This window comes from Ambystoma mexicanum, chromosome 1q (assembly GCF_040938575.1).
Source record: "Ambystoma mexicanum isolate Mex_15411 chromosome 1q, UKY_AmexF1_1, whole genome shotgun sequence".
Lineage (NCBI taxonomy): Eukaryota > Metazoa > Chordata > Amphibia > Caudata > Ambystomatidae > Ambystoma > Ambystoma mexicanum.
Window position 1 is genome coordinate 985,499,112 of NC_090922.1, and position 20,482 is coordinate 985,519,593.

Sequence of the window (20,482 nt, forward strand, 5' to 3'; positions counted from 1 at the left end):
GTCCCGCTGGCACTTCCCTGGGGGAAATGATGCCTGCCTCTGGGGTTGCTGGGTCGAACCTGGCTCCTTGGAGGTAGGCAACATGACAGCATCATGAAGCAGACACAGACATCAGGTTCACATATGGTCCACAACATTTTATTAACTTACAAATCAGGATGGAATAAAGCCTAACTTACCCTATGCTAAGGTGGGATTTCCCTACCTAAAGAAAACTAAGGATAGTCTATGTGTCAGGTAGTCCAAAGCAAATATCTGTCTATGTGCAAAACCTATACTTGCCCTCCTGTCTAACTGTGTACAATGTGTAGGGATGTCTGCATCAAAACAAATAGTGTTCAAAGTAAAGTTCAGAGCTTCTTCTAGTGCTCGGCTTGTAATCAGTTTCCCCTTCCCCAAGTTCACAATAGTTCAAAAGGCACAAGGGTTTCCTTCCCCAAAAGTTCCAAACTTCCAGCTTTTCAAAACAACACAATTCCTTGGGTCAATTCCCAGCTCTTATGATATTGTTCTTTTTCACTAGTTCACATAGGCAGTTCAGTCTCTTGACTTCAAAACCACATAAGAAGTTGTTGTTAAACACAAGCTTCTTGATGGGTGCTTTCCATACAGGGGTGCACTCGGACTAGGCGTAGTTCGTAGTTGTCGGACTACACTGTCCACCCACTACAGGTCACGCAACCGATGCCCCATCTTGGCTGATTTTCCATCAATACTATGCTGTTTCAACTTGACAGTAATGCTTGATCTGTTCACCTGTGTCACACTCTCCTCACATTGTCCCGCTGCTTGTTTGGCCACTATGCATTTATTACACTTTTTTGCACTCTTCTGGCTCTTGCCAATGCAATTTTCGTCATGACATACAGTTCCTAAAATCTTCTTGGCTTTTGCCAATGTTCGTTTTCTCATATATGCAGTTCTTTGTATTTCTCATATAAGGCAGTTCTTTATATTTGGCAGATTAACAAACTGTCTTTCACTTTGCTAAATATTCAAAAGTCTTTCATTCCGTTTGGTATTCAAAAATATGTATTTTTACTTTCACTTTGTTCAGTATTCAAAAGCACTCATACTGGCTTTCAGTTTGTTCGGTATTCAAATCAATGTTCAAGGCCTGCGTTGCATATTCGCCTGCCAGCTCGGTGTTCCCCTTCTTTGTACACTCACCGGTTGGAGCTTACGGCTTCTCTGCGAGGTCCTCGGCCGCCACAAGTTCTCTCCTTCCCACGAGATACCTAGCTCTTTCTCCCAGCGGCCCTCTGTGGCTCCGCTCACCCAGCGATGCCCCTCCTGCAGCTCGGGACAATTGCGACTGCTTCGCTCAGTCACGTCGGCCTCCCTCTTGGGGTTTGCTACTGGCTTCCGACGTCCTTAAGATTTGCTTCCCGCTGTAAAGGCTCTGCATCCTCAAACGGGTCTAGAGCGCTCTTCTTGACACGCTGCTGATAGGGAGAGGTCTGCCTGCACCCAGCAGTCCGTAGCCCTGCTTCCACAGCTGACTCCATTAAAAAAAGTATGTTGGTTTTTAAAGGTCCTGCCACCATAATGAGTCCAGACAAGACTAGACTGCTCAGTAGTGAAAGTGTAGTTCTGCCTTCCTCTTGCTGTCCTCCTCCTCATCTCAGTACACAGCTGAGGCTGGTATATGTGTATTAATAAAATCAGGATGTGTCACTCTAGTTGGTCTCTTCCTCGTCTCAGTGTCGAGCAACGTCGACATGAGGAGCGCAAATGACATTCCTGTGTAGCCATGAAAAGGCTTCTGGTGCATGCTGTCCGGTGTCAGGCTGGCTTGAGAGTTCCCTGTGGTCGTTACTCCTATAGTGAAAATAGGAAAGAGATAAGGCAGAGTTCCGTTAATGTCGACCGGGTCTCTGTCTCCTGGTGGCAGCATGCACGGCAAACAGGGCCACTGTCGCTCTTATTTCTGCATGCACCATATCCCGTAAATAGATCTGTCCAGATGGGACGTCTGAAAACGGTTTGGCCCTTAGTGATAGAGCACTGTCTCTATTGGGAAGAAGGTAGTAAATGGTATGACAGGACGTAAAAGCTGTGTGTGGCAAGCTGCGTGGAAGTATCGTTCCTGCCTATCCATAAATTAAATCCATATGTCTGTTGTTTAGTGTCAACCTGGCTCAGGAGCTCTCCATGGGAGTCACTCCTATAGTGAAAAATAATAATAGTAAGATAAGGCAGAGTTCCGTTTGTGTCGAATCTACCACTGTTTCATGGACGCAGCATGCATGGCAAAGCAATGGGAGGGCGGGGTTGAAATTATTGCTCGAGCTGCTGCATGGCCCATCTCCCGAAAAGCAGATCTATCTAGATGCAGTGTCTCGAAATCGGGGTGGCCTTGAGTGCTAGAACAGTGGGCCTCATTACCACTCTGGCGGTAGCCACAAGAGTTGTGATTTTTTCCGCCGCCAGGCTTCACGGAAACACCGGGGGATTAAAACCCGTGTTCCTGGAAGTCAGGCGCCGGAAAATCGTTAATCCCCATTCCCATTTCAGTTCCATAGGACTCAATGGGAATGGGGATGATGGTAGCACCGGCACCGTTAATAACAGTGCCAGTGCTACTGTGAAAGTCTGCGGGCGGGTGCCGTCCCACCTGCCAGTTCAGATTTGGTGGGCGGGACGGCACCCGCACGCAGACTCGGAGGGTGCCGCTAGGTAACAATGGTGCCGGTAGGCTTACCGGCACCGATCTTACCGGACTGGCACACTCGTAATGAGGCCCAGTGTCTTTCTAAGGGAATGGATTATTGCACATGGCATCGGGACATACCTGCTGTGCATGGGGAGCTGCGTAATGGATTAGCCGGCGTACGTCCGTGGAGCTGGGATTCGGTTCTGAGTACTGCTGTGAGTTGTGTACGTTATCCTGGCAACCAGTACGTACGGCGCTGTATGCAACATAATACGTTGCTGCATGCTTCGTTGCCAGTGTAACGCAGATGCGTCGGTCGGCGTCCAAGCTCACAGGTCATTGCCGCCTTCAGCTGTAAGTTATGACAAGGTATTGCAGCTCGTGAGCGATTTTATGTTAGCCATGCAGGACGGTGGAGATCGTGGTAGAGGAGGAAAGTGGAGAAGGCCCCCTATGGAGAAACTCTAAGGCTGCTGATGCGGTTGCTAGGCCTGTCAGGACACGTGGTGTGCAGTTGACTTGCTGTCTCTCCAAAAATAGGGATGACGAGTCGTGAGGGCAGGGCTATGTGCTGTAGACAATGTTGAATGTTTCTTGCAGCCTCCTGCATGGGGAACCTGTGTTTCACGGGGCTAGCCGTTGCCTATTATCCTGTAGTAGGGGGCTTGGAGTCTGACTAGGGTTGAGGTCATAGCGCTGACGTTGGCACTGTTCCCAGCTTGCCAGTTGGTGTCTATGTGTGTAGGCAAGCACCTGACTCGTATCTCTGAGTTGGGTGGTGGTCGCCCACTCCTGGCTGGTCTCCTGGTATTTGTCTATGGAGCTGGGCCAAAACTGGTGTGCCACATAGTCTCTCAAAAGTGGATCCAGCTACTTCAAGACACTCTAGTGTGTGATGATCTGGAACATTTTGTTCAGGCCATGATTGTAGGTGTCAAGGCAATGTATCCAGAGGGATTCCTTTTCCAGCAGACTTCTCTTTATGTTGGGTACTCCTTTGACTTTCTCTACAATACACCATAGGATGTCATTTACTGTGTGGTTTGCTTCTAAGTAGTGGTCTACAAGGGGCGCTGTAACTGTCTTGCAGCGAATTTTAGAGCGATGTTCTGATATTCTCGTACTAACCATACGCATGATTTGTCCTATGTACCTTAATCCACATGGACATTATATACAATAGATAGCTTGACTGGTTTTACAATTAGTGAGATCTCTTAGTGTCCATTGCCTGGTGCCCACTGTAAATGTTTGCATTTTCGCAGTGAATTGGCACACCACGCAGTTTCCACAAGGAAAGTGTCCTTTTAAGGGTCGCGGGTTCCAGAGTCCAGTATTTGAGGTATCTTGTTGGTATAGAGAATGCACAAGATGTTCCCGGATGTTCTTGCCCGTTTGTATGCAAATCGGGGTATGGGTGCCTCTGGTAGATTGAGTCTGGCGAGTGGCCAGTATTTACGTATAATTTTCTTCACCTGGACGGTATGGGCCCCATGCGTAATGACACACGTCAAACAGTCATTAGCTGTGGTGGTCTGAGCCTCTTTTGGTTGTAGTAAACTCTTAACGGTCGGTGAACCTGGCTGTTTTTCGAATGATTCAACAGTTTCTTCGGGTAACCCTGTGTCTTCAGACGTGTGGATAAAATTTCTGCGTGTCTATAATAGTCAGCCAGGGACATACAGTTCCTGCGTATGCGAAGAAATTGTCCATGTGGTAGGTTTTCTCTAATGTGGATTGGTGTGCTGGAGTAAAGTTTTCCAGTCAGTTGTTTTACGATATAGGTCACACTCTATTCCACCATTCTTGTGTCGGATAATCAGATCCAAGAAGTTGATCTCGGAATCGCTCTGTTCCATTGTGAATTGAATATATTAATTACATGAATTAATCCATGTCCCAAATAACAAATAAAAATGACATCATCGATGTACCTGTGCCAACCTTTCACATGTTGCTTCCATCTATTTGCCTTTGAGAAGACAAAGTCATTTTCGTATTTAGCCATATATAGGATTGCTAGGCTGGGTGCAAATGCTGCACCCATTGCTGTGCCTTTTATTTGCAGGTATGTTTGGTTGTTAAACATGAAGACATTTCTACACAGGGCAATTGTCATCAGTTCCAGTATGAAATTAGTCGGGACCCTGGTCTGTAGAGGATCGCTTGTGAGACATTCCCTGATGCATTCAATTGCTGCATTCTGTGGGATGCTTGTATACTGTGACTTGATGTCCATTGTCACTAACAAATGTTGCTCCGTGTTGAACTTTAGTCCTTCAAAGATAGTGTGAGTAGTATCACGTAGGTATGTGTTTGTACGGGTGCTCAGGGGTTTCAAGAACGTGTTGACAAATTTGCATAGGGTTCAAGGATGGAACCACATCCCGAAACTATTGGTCTCCCCGGAGGATTGAGAGGGTCCTTGTGGATTTTTGGTAGTGCGTAAAAACACAGAGTTCTGCCTTGTGCTCCAGTGAGGAAATCTGCTTCTTTATCAGAGATCCAGTCCTGTTGTAGTGCATAGTTTACGGTGTCCAGAATTACCTGTTTAATTTCCTTTGCTGAATCTTTGTGGAGAATACTGTAACTTTCCCTGTCATTTAATAGTGTCATTACCATCTGCTTATACTGGGTATTGTACATAATGATTATGCTGCCCCCTTTATCTGCAGATTTGATGACAACCTTCTTGTTACCTTCTAGGGTGGTGAGTGCATCCCTCTCTTTTTTGGATAAATTGTATTACTATATCTTTGAATTGGTTTTCACAACTTTAAACTGTACTGTCTTGTAGTAATTTAACTTTCCTTTCTATTGGATTATTTGTGTATTTCTATTATTAATTTTCATGTTTCAATTGTTAGTTATTGTCTGAATTGTACTATATTGATTATGTGTTTCAACTGTCAGTCATGGTCTGCAAATTGACTGCATTGAGACGATTTAATGTGAACAATAAAATTACTTTCGATTTCCAGGTTACTGTCTGGACAAACAGTACTTATCTGTTTGCACTATTTTTTACAAACACCTAACTGACTACTGTTCAGTTTTCAATACACAGCACGCACCCACTTCTCTGTGCTTTGAACTCTCACATGCACCTATTTGTCTGTGCCCTGAACTATAGGGACTTGCAGAGTGCAGATGTGTGGTTAGGTCTGGGCTCTATGGACTAGAAGACCCAGCACAAAATTAGGATAGCCTAATTTTATGACCTATCCGGTAGTTTGTTTCTTTATGTATACAATTATGCAATTTCCCAGAGGTATATTTAGATCCCAGTATGTCACGGGCCACTCTTGTTGGCCTTGCCTCAGTTACTACTATTTTTCATCCTAATTTCAATGCTTCATGTTCGCATAAAACAACTTTGATTAATAGCACAAGTCGCACTGTGAACTGCTTCATGTTTAACGCACGTTCTCTGGTTGCACATGCCCAAAACTGTAAAAATCTTCTTGAAGACCATCATCCGGATTTTCTATTAATTTCACAGACCTGGTTTCAGGCTTGTTCGGATCCGTCAGTTATTCAAATTCTACCTCCCAGCTACGAGTTGGTGCGCTGCGATTGCAGCATGCCGCGCCCGGGTAGAGGGGTTGCTCTAATCTTTAATAGCGATTTTATGGTTGCTTCTGTTCAATTCAATTACTTTTTGAAAATGGATGGCCTTCTTATTCGTATTACACTCTCTTCTACTAGTACTCTATTTCCCCTGCTGGTGTATTGCCCCTCGGGCTACGACCGCAACTTCTGTGATGAATATCCAGCCCTTGTGGCTATGCTGCGGCAGCAATACTCTAATCTGATCATTGTGGGGGATTTTAATCTTCCAATGAACAAATCCAATGGCCAGCTGGTCAGTCAATTCTTGGCAACAATGCTGGACCTGGGACTTTCTCAATTGGTTACTTACCCTACGCACCAATTGGGTAATACTCTCGATTACATTTTTGCCCTCCCCCCAGCATCTCTGTCTATCTTTCCTGCGCTTCCTATTATCTGGTCAGACCATTTGGTGGTGCCCTTTTCCTCAAAGGTCAAGATTTCCCCTGCTCCTCGAACCCGTCAGTTCGTTATGAAGCACTGCTGGCACTCTGTCTCTTTTCCGAATCTCAGCTATTTGATTTTGAATGGTTGCACTCGTACTGCCGATTGCACACTGACGACCATCTCTCAGACATTCCAATCAGTGGCTGTCGCTCAGGCACTGCCTAAGTGCTGTCTTGTGAAGAATCACCGTTCTGAACCCTGGTTCACAGATGAACTTAAAGATCTTAAACTTTGCTGTAGACAGGCTGAAAGAAAATGGAGAACTGTCTACAGTTCTCCATGAGTCCTTTATTGTCTCGCCACTGCTAAATATCAAAAAGCGATCACAGGAGCTAAAAACAATAATTTTTCAGCAACAAGATTGAACGGGCCATTAATCAACCCAAAGCCCTATTTCAGGCAGTTCAATCCCTAACGGCACAATCAAAATCCCAGTCCACCACTCCTTCCTCACAGGAACTCTGCGACTCCTTATCTCTATTTTTTGATGATAAGATAGCTGCCATTCGTAATGCCATTTCTACGATTTGCCATCAGGCTACCCAGCCCGGGCTATCATCCTGTCCCCCATTCAATCAGGACACAACTGCAGATCACTGGTCCTCCTTTCCGGTCTTTACAGACCAGGATGTTCTGGACGCAATAAAAAGTCTAAAATCGGCGTCACCCTGTGACCCCATTCCGTTCCCAACTCTGAAAATTGTCTCGGATATGATTGTTCCATGGTTGGCTAGGGCTGTTAAGGACTCATTTTCCTCAGGGGTTATCCCTGATGGTCTTAAACATGCCCTTATAATTCCCCTTCTTAAAAAGCCAGGTCTGGACCCGTTGGTCCTTGAATCATTAGTCTCACCGCTCCTTAGTACCTTCTTGGAATCTTCAGCTTTGTTCGATCCTTTTCAATCGGGCTTTCACCCTGGCCGAAGCACTCAATCAGTTTTGGTAACAGTGGTTGACGATCTGAAGTGGTAGGTGGACGGGGTGTGGGTGCCCTGATACTTTTGGAACTGTCAGTGGCATTTGACAGAGTAGACCACCCCACCCTGATCTCCCGTCTCTCCTCCGCAGGCTTTTTCTGGTCAGGTCTTGGCCTGATTCTCTTCCTTTCTGGTGGGACGCCCACAATCTGTGTCTCTGCAACCTTTTCAGTTCAAGACAGTCCCAACTGTTATGATAGTCCCTCAGGGCTTCTCATTATCACCTTTTTCAACATTTATATTCAACCGCCTGTACGAGGAATTGGAAGTCTCTAACATCTGAAAAAGTTTCACCTCTTCTTCAAGCTAAGCTTGGTGTCTTGGAGGACTTTACTAAGGCCGATGAACTGGCCTCCCACATTTCTAACACTCAAGATGGTTATTAATCAGTTATTACCATTATAAAAATGCTCCCTAAAGAGTGAATCTTTAAATAAAGGCTGGTTGGATGATGCCATCAACTACCCTAGACTGAAGAAAATATCTGCTGAACGTTGTTGGCGCAAGAACCTCCCTCCCGCCACCTTGGCCAACTACAAACTGTTGGTCAAGCAGTATAAAGAAGCAATAATTTCTGCTAAATCCTCCCTGTACAATGACAGGATCACGCAGGCCAAATCTAGTTCCAAAGAACTATTCGCATTCTGAGCGAATTTAAGGGCAAGACCTGCTATCTGCCGGCCCCAGCAAAAGACAATGACTGGTGTCAATCTATCCATAATGCCTTTACCAATGAAGTCACCACACACCAAACTAACATCCAGTCCATTAGGGACGCACATTATACTGGGGTTGACCCTAAACCTGTAAGCGTTGAATCTAACCCCCCTAAAGATATTGCCCCTCCCTTTTCTTTCGCCCCATGCTCTCAATTTACCATTCGTTAGATCCCCTCTATCATGAAGCCCACCCCGTGTCAGGGTGATCTTTTCCCCTCCAGCCTGTTCATCAACTGCATGGATGTGCTCTGCCCATGGGTCACGAAATGTATCAACTTTTCTTTTGAGAGGGGTCCGTACCGTCATTCTTGAAAGAGGCCTGTGTCACCCCCCTCCTGAAAAGGGACAATCGTGATCCTTTCGTTGTTGATAACTATCGACCAATTACAAATGTCCCTTTTCTTTTTAAGGTCCTCCATAAGGTGGCATACACTCAGTTTCAGCACTTTGTCGAACAGAATAATATCCTAGCTGTTCATCAGTCAGGTTTCAGAACGGGGCATGGTACGGAAACAGCCATGCTTGAGCTCAAGGCTAATTAATAGCTTGTCGACCATGCATTACTGGCAGATAGACTGTGTACTGTTGTTGGTTGCTCCCCTAAGGCTTCTCAATGGATCTCTTCCTTTCTTGGTCCATGCAGCACCAGAGTAAGTGTGGGTGAGTCCCTCTCCAACTCCAGCCCCATTACCTGTGGTGTTCCGCAGGGGTTGTGTCTTTCCCACTCCCTGTTCAATATCTATATTATCCCCTTCCTGAGACTCTTGGACGGCCTGGGTGTCCAGTATACCAAGTATGCTGACGACACCCAGGTCGTCGTTAAACGTACAGGTTCTTACTCGCAGGAGTAGGCCCCTCTAAACTCCATCTACTCTGCAATCCATGCATGGATGGCTACTAACTCCTTGGCTTTGAATACCAAAAAGACAGAACCTCTGACTGTACCCTCCAGCGCCAAAATCAAATCCCTACCATCGGAGTTTTCTCATTTTTGGCTCTATTATCTCTGTGGCAAAAAAGGTGAAGACCTTAGGTTTTACCCTTACTATGAACCAGCACGTTGCTCAGACTCGTTCTTCCTGTGGACAGATCAATAAATTACTTTTGCAGTATTCAACCGTTCTTGACACACGAAAACGCAGTCATTCTTGCCACAGCGTTAATCAATTCTCGTTTTGATTACTGTAATAGCCTTCTAAGTGGTTGCTCTCAGCTCAATGTGTCATCTCTCCAGGTCTTCTAAAATGGAGCTGTGCGCGCCATTTCAGGCCTCTCAAGGCGAGCTCATGTGACTGCCTCTAGGCGGGACCTTCATTGGCTCCATGTGAAGTTCGAATTATGCATAAATTGCTTACTTTGACCCATAAGTGCTTTCTTAACCTGGCCCCTAAATATCTTTTGGATCGTCTAAGGCACTATGTTCTAACTGGTAGCCTTAGGTCTGAAAATCAACTCAGAACGGTACAGCCGAGATTCAAATCTGCCAAGGCCGGCAATCGCAGCTTTGATGTCCAGGATCATATTGCCTGGAATGCTTTGCCGCTCAGCCTCAGACAATTCCACCAACTGTTGAATTTAAAAAAAGACTGAAGACATATCTTTTCAACCTATCGCCAGACTAATCTGCTCGATGCCTTTATTCTTCTGCCTTCTGTCTCTGATCTCTGGTCCTGCCTGAATTGTCTGTTTGTCTCGTCTTTGTCTCTTGTGTGCGCTTTGAGGCCTCCGGGCATGTGGCGCGGCCTACAAACATTTAAAATAAATAAATGATCAAATTAATTAACCCCTTCTTGGCATAATCCACGCACACGGCTTCCAGTGCTACTCCTAGAACGACGATACACAAATTATTGTGCAACTTGATCTAGCTCAGCTGGAGACGGCTGGTCGGCTGAAGAGTTGCCTGAAGGCAGTGGGCAACTGGATGGCCAGGAACTGGCTCAAATTGAACAGTGAGAAAACAGAGATGCTGGTGGTTGGCAATGCTACCCCTTCTATGTTCTGGACCCCAGAGTTCTGGCCTGACAACCTAGGCCCCTTTCCTCTACCCGTCCCGTCGTGGAAGATCTAGGTGTTAAGATCACAGCATCTTTGTCTATGGTGGAACAGGTGTCGTCTACTTGTCAAAAGGGACACTTGAAGCTGAGGACACTATGGAAGGTCCTTCCTTATATTCCAGCAAGATTTCATGCTCCAGTGATATCATCTCTGGTAATTAGTAGTATTGATTACTGTAACGTGATGTATCTGGCTCTTCTGCAATATTTGCTCCACCGACAGCAGCTGCTGCAGAATATGGCAGTAAGAGCGGTGTTCCGCTCCTGTATGGTGCCCATATGACGCAGCTTCTCCGTCAGCTCCACTGGCTCCCAGTGGAGCAGTGCTTTAGGTTGAAGTCTCTGTGCTTGGTTCACAGAGCCTTCTATAAAACAGGGGCAGAATACCTCAAAGCGAAGTTTTGCCCATACACTCCCTGTAGATCGCTACGCCCCCAATCCTCTAAGACTATTCACCCCCTAGGACCAGACTCTCTCAGGTCGGAGGATGTGCTTTCTCAGTGGCTGTGGCTAGGGCACGGAATTCTCTCCCTCTCTGCATACGTGCCACAGAGGCCTATCTTGTCTTTCAGCGGGCCCTGAAGACGTTTTTATGCGGTTATTGCGCCATGATGCCTTTGTGCGACCAATGCGCTTTATAAATAGTGTTATGATAAGATAAGATAAACGAGTGGCTGACGTACAGACATTTCAAATGGAGGGAATCCATCTCCTCCGAGACTTGCTTCGAGCAAAATATTGGCTTGGGGGTCTAGACCTCAGAGATGCCTACTTAACCAGTCAAATAGCAATAGAACACAGTATTACATTAATTGACGTTTTACAATTGACCTTTTAACCTAAGTATAGTGGTTCTAATTGACCTTCTGCACAATTGACCTTTATATAATTTTAGTTATTTTATATATGTATTGGGTTGGTTTTGGATAACAAAAGAAATGCCACAAAGACAGCTACCCTTCCTAACACGCACAGGTGTCAAATATCCACAATCAAAACACTTATGACACTGTCATATCCAATTTAGAAAGGGGTACACCAATATTCGTTAAAAAGATTTACATATTTTAATGTTTACAAATGCAAATTCATACACAAACTAAAACACATAAAACACATGGGAATAAATCAGTCTAAGCCAAAGAAAAAAGAACAAAAAGAACTGACGCGATAATAATTCTCAATTGTAACAGATCAACGTGAGGTTAGTACTTGGACGTGAGTAATAAAAAATGCCTATCGATAATTGGCTTATTCAGACAGTATTTTCTTTTAACTAGCGTGTTTCAATAATATAAGGGGGGTGAGGGGGTGCAGGGGTTTTTGGATTGGGTGAGGAGTTGCAGGGGGTTTCCCCGTGCATATATGTCCTAATTGACCTTTTAAATTCTCCCAAGGTAAATTCTCCTGATGTCAATTGTGAAAAACAATTAGTATACATCCATAGAACAGCAGAGATTCCTCGGATTTCGGTGGAACAGGGTAATTTGGCGATTCAAATGTCTCCCATTCGGATTGGCGTCAGCCCCCTGGGCCTTCACCAAGATCATGAGGCCGGTGGCGGCAGTCATAAGAGAAAGGGGCATCAGGATCATCGTCTACCTGGACGATATCCTCATCCTGGCACAGAGCAAAGCCGCGCTCCATGAGCAGGTACATTGGATCTATGCCCTAGTGACTTTCCACAAGTTTTTGATAAACACAGAGAAGTCGGAATTACAACCCAGTCAAAGGATGGAGTTCTTAGGTTTTGTGATAGGCACCAAGAAAGACACATTTGAGCTTCCTACCCACAAATTCAAAGCCATCAAGAAGGAGCTGAGATCAGTGATAGAGAAGAAGAATATTTCGCTTCGCATTCTAGCCAGCATAGTCGGACTTGTAGCTGCATCTATACAAGCAATTTTCCCCAGGCCGCTACACTACAGGGCCCTACAAAAGACTCAAGATCAGACACCTCCAAGGGGTTGTGGGGTACCATCAGATTGTTACCCTGGACCAGGAAGCGCTAATAGAGCTGCAATGGTGGCTTCAAAACATGCAGGCATGGAATGGCTAGACTATTTTCAGAACTAGTCATAGAGTCTGACACAAGCTGAGCCGGCTGGGGAGCCAGGTGCGGAGGACTAGAGACAGGGGGTAATTGGTCCGAACAGGAGTTACAGTTACACATAAACTGCCTGGAGCTCTTAGCGGGCTCCTAAGCAGTGCACGCTTTTACCAAAGGCAAAGACAATTGTTGCATCCTCCTGAAGATGGACAATATCTCAGCAGTTCGGTACATAAACCGACTAGGAGGTACAAGAACGAAGATACTGGCCGAGCTAGCGAAGGACTTCTGGCACCATTGCCTCGAGCGACACATAGTAGTGACAGCAGAATATTTGCCAGGAAAGCAGAACATAGTGGCAGATTGGAATTCACGAAACTGCATCCAAGAGTGTTCACACAGTTTCAGAGAATTTGGGGCCCATTCGACATCAATCTTTTCGCATCCAGGTTGAATGCGCAGACTCCCAGATATTTCAGTTGGAGGATGGACCCGGGTGCAGTGAGCATGGACGCATTTCTCCACAGTTGGACCGGAGCAGTCCATTACACCTTCTCACCATTCATCATGCTGACGAGGTTGCTGGCGAAAGTCCAGAGGGACATAGCAGAGTTAGAAGTAGTAGTGCCATTGTGGAAATCCCAGGTCTGGTTTCTAGTAGCGATGGAATTTCCTTCAGATTTTCCGAGGATGATTCCTCACAGGTGGGACTAGCTGCGCAGCCGAGTGGCCTGATCGACGAGGGGAGCCTACAACTGATAGCTTGCAGGGTTTCAGGCAGAGATGGCAACTGCCAGGCATTTCGCAACTCGCTGCCGACTTCATCAGAGAATCTTGGGCGCCTTCCACCCTACAGAGCTATGGCACTGCATGGGACCAGGGGTCAGACTGGTGCAGGGAGCAGAGTGTTCATCCATTTCAGCACCTGTAGTGCAGGTGCTCAATTTCTTAGCAGATCTATTCCAAGACGGGCGTGCCTACACGACACTCAGAGTTTACAGGTCAGCGATATCAGCGGGTCACGACAGAGTAGAGGGCAAGCCCATTGGGGAACACCCGACAGTTGTGCGACTTCTAAAGGGAGCTAGAATATTTAAGCCCCCGACTCCTAGATACTCAGTACTGTGGGCCGTGAAGGTCGTTTTTTAGCGGTTTCTTAGCTAGCCTGACAATGAGATGCTTCCTTTGCCCCGGCTATCCGGGAAACTGCCCATGTTGCTCTGTCTAGTAGCTTGTAGGAGAGTTTCAGACATCAGAGCACTGGAAGTATATAGGAAAGTCTTTTACCCAAAGGGGGTAGCTTTCAGCATCGCTAAAAGGATGAAGTGTGATTCTAGAGTGATCTCTTACCCATTATGTGTAGCACGGTGTATCAAAGATTATGAAACAGCTACAGCAGACATTAGGCCGTGCAGTGTGTCCCAGCTTCTCATAGCACGTACAAAACCATATCATGCAGTGGCCGCAGCCACAAAAGCCAGATGGGTCAGAGAAGTAATGCATTGGGCTGGTATAGATTTAAATGTTTTTGGAGCGCATTCTGCTAGAGGAGCAATGGCATCCAGAGCGTTTGCAGCAGGGGTGTCCCTACAGGACGTCATGACGTCAGTCGACTAATCTTCAGAGTCTATATTTAAGACACTTTATGTTATGCCAGTGTCACAGATGGCTTATGCGTCATTGGATAGCTTTGAACAAGCATAAGGCTTGCCTACGGTCTTGACATAGAATGAAGATTTCCCATGCTTACAGCGCAGGGTAGTCTTGATTCTATTAAAGACACAGAGGGGAGCATTATATCCCACCCAGAATACGCGGGAGAGATTTACTGTTAAATGCTATGTTTATGCACTGCAGTGTTGACGGCGTATTACCACCCCCATCGTGTCGCTTTCTATTGCTTCATAGGGGAAGAGCAGAAGGCGATGTGAAGAACAAGGAAGAACTGAAGGAAGAATGGATCATAGGAGTTTACCATGCTTCAGGACCTGCTGACAGCGCAGGACGTTTCTTTACAGGGCCGTTGCCCTTATTCGAAGAGGAGCCTAAACATTAGATTTCTTAAAAGTGTTTAAAGTTTTACGTTGAGGAAATAAGGCAGGTGTTGGCTGCCAAAAGAAAGAGGAAGGGACCGAGGCAGGATGCAGGATACAGAGCGGTCCTGGTCACTGATAGGTGGATGTGGAGAGCCTCAGGACTAAAACAAACAGGAGGCCCATGCAGACTTGTAGTTTTTGGAGAAAAAAAAAAGAAGAGAAATCTTAACCTTAAGTTTTATTTGATTGGATAAACGAAACAAAACAAAATGTTGATTTAGATTGTGAAACATTACAAATCCTGTGAGTTGCAGTATTAAAGAAAGTTTAAGCATAATGCTCGCCTCCGTGTCTTTAATAAAATCAACAATCCTCATTGGGTTGAAGCCGAGTTCATACGGAACATCACCACAGCAATTGTTATTGATGTGGTCACAGCGGTGTTCCAGCAAGGTCTGCCGAAAGAGATTGTAACAGACACTGGTGTTCAACTAGTCTCCTGGGAAATGGAAAGATGTCTGCAAGGCGATAACATCAACCAGATCAAAGCGTCATTATATCATCCGCAGGCCAAGAACTAATAGGTTCTTCAAAGGAGCCCTGCAACTCGAAATAGCATCAGGCATGGATCTCCATAAAACTGTAAAAGAAGTTGTGGCTGTGCAGTCTCTCTCCAAACGGAACAACCAATGTATCACCTTTTCACATGTTAAGAGGAAGAAGAGCAGAGTCTACACTAGTACCTACATGGTTAACGAAAGTAAGGGACGATGATGCTGCAAACGTGGAGGATGTGGTGTGGAGAATAAGGAAGAGCAAGGAAGCCATGAAAAGGTGGATTGATGGGTGTTAAGCAGCCCAGAGAACAGAGGTGCATGAAGGGGACCCGGCAAAAATGTGCTTGACGCATAAGGATAACCTCACAGGATCCAAGTTCAGCAGACCCAACAAAGTAGTGCAAAGGGGCACCAATCATATACGCACACAAGACGATAAGTGGTAGAACCTAGACAGGGTTGCTGTGTTTGAAAAGAGATCAAGTAAGAATAGAGAAGCCACGGGATGTGAACAGACTATGCAAAGCTGTAGTGATACACAAAATTGCAAATTTGCCAATCAGGGCTTTAGCTGACAGCATTAGCCGCTGAAAGCCAATAGTTTATTCAAAGTATGTGCCAAAAATGCTGACAGTAGTCTGTTGTAGCACTTCCATTACGCAGTAGTGAGCTACAAGGAATATGCAGGCCTAGTAGGAGTGGTAGGTCACATTATGCATTGTAGATAGACAGGCAGGGCGAAGGCCCCAGTTCTGTAGCTAATAGACATTATTGGAGTGTTTGGAACATTATGGCACCTATATAGCGCTTAGATAGCCAATCTTAAGCGCTATGAACACTAAGCTATGAGTGCATGCCTTTTAGAGCTTGCTCACATAGGGTTAATTCATCTCAACTTCTCTTAGAATATTCTGCCTTTCTAACTGTAGCCCTGCATGGTTTTGTAAACAAATCCTCTTTTCTCTGGGAAGGCACTGATAAGACATTCCTGAGTTTTCGCGCAGATGGGCTCCAAGCAGGGAGGGGCACAGAAAAGGAGCACAGTGGAAATTCAGAGTTGGGTTTTTCCATGAGCAAGCCTATATTTTGCACAGGGAAGGTTCTGGAACTGTGCGTCATGGACTGACAGCACGAGATGGCTCAGGTGGGAGATCGATCTGTGGACTTGGTTCGAGCAAAATCGAGTGTCCGGAACCTGCTGCTCTGTCGGCACCCTGCAGCGCTGTCCTCTGAGCGGGGCTGGCTACAGCTAGCTTATGAGGGCCAGGGTCTCCCAGTGCTGATTGAAGGGGCGTAAGACTGTGTTTCTCTATGTTTCTCTAAGTTCTATGTTTCTCTATATTTTCTATTTCACTAAGTTTGTGTTTTGTAATCTTCTCTAACTTGAATCCCAAGATGTTGCTGAAATTCACTGTTTAGAATAAATGCTAAAACATTTTGAAGGTGTCATTTGTCACTAGCATGAGTTCACTGCTCGGCACAATAGAACCTGTATTTTGGGCTGAATTGGGTAATTTTTGCACTCAAGGGCTGGTCCCGAGGAAGATTTTCCCAATATCAAGACAGAAGCGAAGACATGGCTGAGGGGACGGAAACTACATAACTCATCAGAATTTGTACGAGACACTATAGAGGTGAGAACCTGCATGAGAAAAGAGAGAGCGCTTCAAAGTGAAGGGGACATCGATGGGTTAAGTAGTAACTGTGAAGAAAGATTGAGAACAACATCGCCTGGAGAACTGAGTGAAAGTTGTCGTACCCAGCGTAAACAACGCAAGCCTCCAGGGTATGAGGACTTCATGATGGAATAGGACCAAGCTGCTCAACGAAAGGAGATATGTGGAGATTTAGTCTTGCGAGACGCAGCCCTGCTGCAGTACCACGAGACTCCACAAAGCATGCGCGAAGCAGCGCTGTGAAGAGCCACACCCCATTGCTCTTCCTGAAGGTAAGACATATCCAAGCTTGCACCTACTCCACAGAGTGCAGGATTGAGTAAAGCTACAAGACATTGAAGGTAGTGAAGTAACTGCCCATTGTACATAGTTGCTGATGCTGCATGGTAAACAAAGCCTTTATCAGTCAAACCATGTGGAGTCTTTTGTCAGACCACAGAACCCCACCACCCTGCTCATGTCCTTGGTCCCAGTGACCCTGCTATTGAAACCCTCATGTCCTTGGACTATTAGAACCCTCATGTTCTTGGACCAGAGAGACCGTGCTATTAGAAACCATGTCTCCAAATCAGCAAGTTAGCTGCACGATTGCCAAGGGGCGTCTTGTCATGTGTGACTGGTCCCCCCAGCGGCCCCATCTTTATGAGACACTCAATCCCAAGATAGGGTTGGACTCCTAATGAAAAGGCTTTCCTAAAGTTGTTGACCTACCAGTATTGCTATGTAAGTAAATGTTGGTTGATGAATGATTTGCTAACCTGAAGCTACTCTACACTTACCTGTTATTCATCTAAAGGTCTACCATTGAACTGAGTATTGCAACAGCAAATACCAACTGTATATATCTATCTGTGTGAACTATTTTTACTTAACAGAATTGCATTGATGTTAACATTGTCTTAGTATATGTAATAAATATCCATATTTGTATATAACTACAGTGTGTGTTTCCTTGACTAAAAGTGTGCTCAAAGGTCTTTGTACTCAACTACAACCCTTCCCCCTCCTAGACTAATCCTGGCTGCTCGACAGTAGCTACCAAACCTTTAGGGTAGTTCAGGCCAAACCCAAGAGTTGTAGCCCTGTACTCCTAAGAGTGAGTCTTCTACAGTCTACCACAGGTGGGTTTTAGTAAAATTCTCTAACAAAGGGTACTGTAGTCCTACCAATCCTACACTGAGGCTTCCCAAACAAGGAAGCCATGTAGGTCCATAGAAAGCGACAACCCGAAAAGGGTCAGACTTGTGGATCCACCAGAGTCCGAGAAACCCACAGCCAGTGAGTGCCTACCAGAGGGACAACCCCACAAGAGGCAGCCACAGGGGCACAAGTAGCCCACAGCCTTTGAGGGGCTATGAGAGAGGCAACCCAGCGAGAGCGAGCTGTAAGGGTCTGAGAAACCCACAAGGGCCTACGAGAGAGAGAACCCCACGAGCGGGGTCCACAACCCACAAGAGGTCACAATGGAAACAAGCCCTCAAAGGAGTGTCCCCTAGGTCAGAAGAACCCACAGCCCTCCCATTACCACATGTTTCTCATGTGGCGAAAGAAATCATTTCACATGTGGTTGCCCTAAAAACAAAACCGGTGAACCCAGGGAAATAGGTCGGTAGGGGTGGAGGTGTGGAAAGCTCGGAAAGACATTAGGGAAGAAGATCCAGATGAGCAGACCATTTTGTTGCCAGACCAACTCCTTCCAAGTTTGAAAAATTGTCAGAGTAAATAACACTTGGGCCAATGCCCTAGTTGACTCTGGTAGTCGACCAACTGCTGTTCGTTCAGACTTAGTCTACCCAGACCACCTATACCTGAATGAGGCAGCGAAAATAATCTGTGTTCAGGGTGATGTAGAGATATATCATAAGATACCACTCACCCTAGAGGTTCAAAGAGACGCTGCTGCCCTGAAAGAGGCCCTAGTTCCGGGGTTACCTGATTTTCCGACATTTCCAAATCTTCTTCAAACCAATCTAGGAGAAGTGAACCCAGAAGGTTATTCACCTCTGACATCTGGGTAAGAATATCCAGCGGAAAACCCTGAACCGACATTGGATTGGAATAGAGGGACCAGAACAATATCCCAGGAAGAGGTGGACCTCAAGATAAGGGAAAGGGTATGACGAATCCAGGGAATTCGCCCCTTCTTCCCAAAGGGAGCCACCCCCTGTGGGGCTAGGGAGGGGAGCCTGCTATGCAATTGCCTTCTTAGGGGTCAGGGCAAGCGGGATCCCGCTTTGGGTGACCCCCTTCTCAGAACAAGGTATGCCAAGTTGATACTCCCAACCCACCTCCCGTTGATTTAGACCCAGTGTTTGTTGGTTACATGGGGACAGCACATATCAACAACACTCAGGGGCCCTTTAAGGGGGATGGCTGCAGGACAGACCAGTACACGTCACCGCCGCTGGGGTACCACGCTAATCCAAGCAATCTTCATACTGCTTACAGCACAGACTTAAAAGACCAGAAACCGGATGACGAGGGAGAGAGGTGCCACCAGAGAGCAGCGAATGAGAAGCAGTGGAGGAGCTGAGATGCAAAGCAACGCCATGGTGGGGGAAGGAGGAGAAAATGTATGAGACACTGGGGCTTCCATGATGGTGGAGTCCCCAAACACAGAGGGACCACAGAGGAAGGAAGCACCACCGCAGGCGAAAGGTACCAGCACCCTACCGATCCTACGATGAGGCTCCCCAAACGAGAAAGCCATTTGCGTCCGCAGACTGCGACAACCTGAAAAGGGTCAGAATTGCACGAAAGTCTGAGAAGCCAACATCCTGTGAGGGCCTACGAGGGAGGCAACCCCACGAGTGGGTGACACATGGGCCCAAGAAGCCCCTATCCCTTCACTCTCCCACTTCTTGCCCTACACATAACTGATCTGGATGTTCCAAGGTTATAAAGAACAGAACCACTCCTTCCCCTCCTCCTCTTTAGGCATTGCAAAGTGACTGTGATCACTGCTGGGGTCTTATAATTCAACAATAAATCGATACATAAAATCCCTCAGCTGATTTCTGCATTCTCATGTTGCAAGGATGTCACAGAGTTCAAAATTCCAAATAAGTGGCCCACATCAAAAGTAAGAATCCTGGAGTATTCATCAGAAGGATATCTATCCATTAGATGGGATCAGAGAAAAAGGTCCACACCTCTGAGATTAAAGCCCCTGATTGGCAGGTGTTGGGGAAGATACAGATTCCCAAATCTAAACTAATGATTGGTCCTCTGAACCTTTTGCCAGTCCATGAATGATCGTTCTACCAGGATTCCTGGTGGTTGATGTAAGCCATCTTTTATTAGTGTGAGAAACCAGAATGAATTAGTCTCACCTGGTAGTTCCCGGGGATCTGTCATCCAGGTGGCCAGGACACAGCTATCGCTTTTGGATCCAGTTCCTGCTGGGTGTGGACGTGTGCGGGTGGATCACCTGGATGAAAGGACTTCGGGGAGTGGGACGCCAGATGGTGAGATGCGGTATCCCCTTCCCTGTAACACCTTTTCCCCATCCAACCAGGCAGGATACCGAGGAAGCCAACCCCCCTGTAAAGCAACCACTGGAGGGGGGTCTGTACTCCTGCTCTCTATACGGCAGAGGAGAGGCACATAGGACCCCAGCCAAGATTCTCTATAAGGTAGCTATGGTCGAGCAATCAAGGCCTAGCTTCTCAGGAGGTGATGCAGGCTGGTTCTTA

General features: G+C 46.2%; 1 protein-coding gene across 2 annotated transcripts in view; it reads right to left on the minus strand.

The window, feature by feature from the left end:
• The window catches only part of LOC138539878 (interferon-induced protein 44-like), a 1,550,577-nt gene that overhangs the window by 180,881 nt on the left and 1,349,214 nt on the right, over window positions 1-20,482 (minus strand). The gene's annotated exons all lie outside the window — the stretch shown is intronic.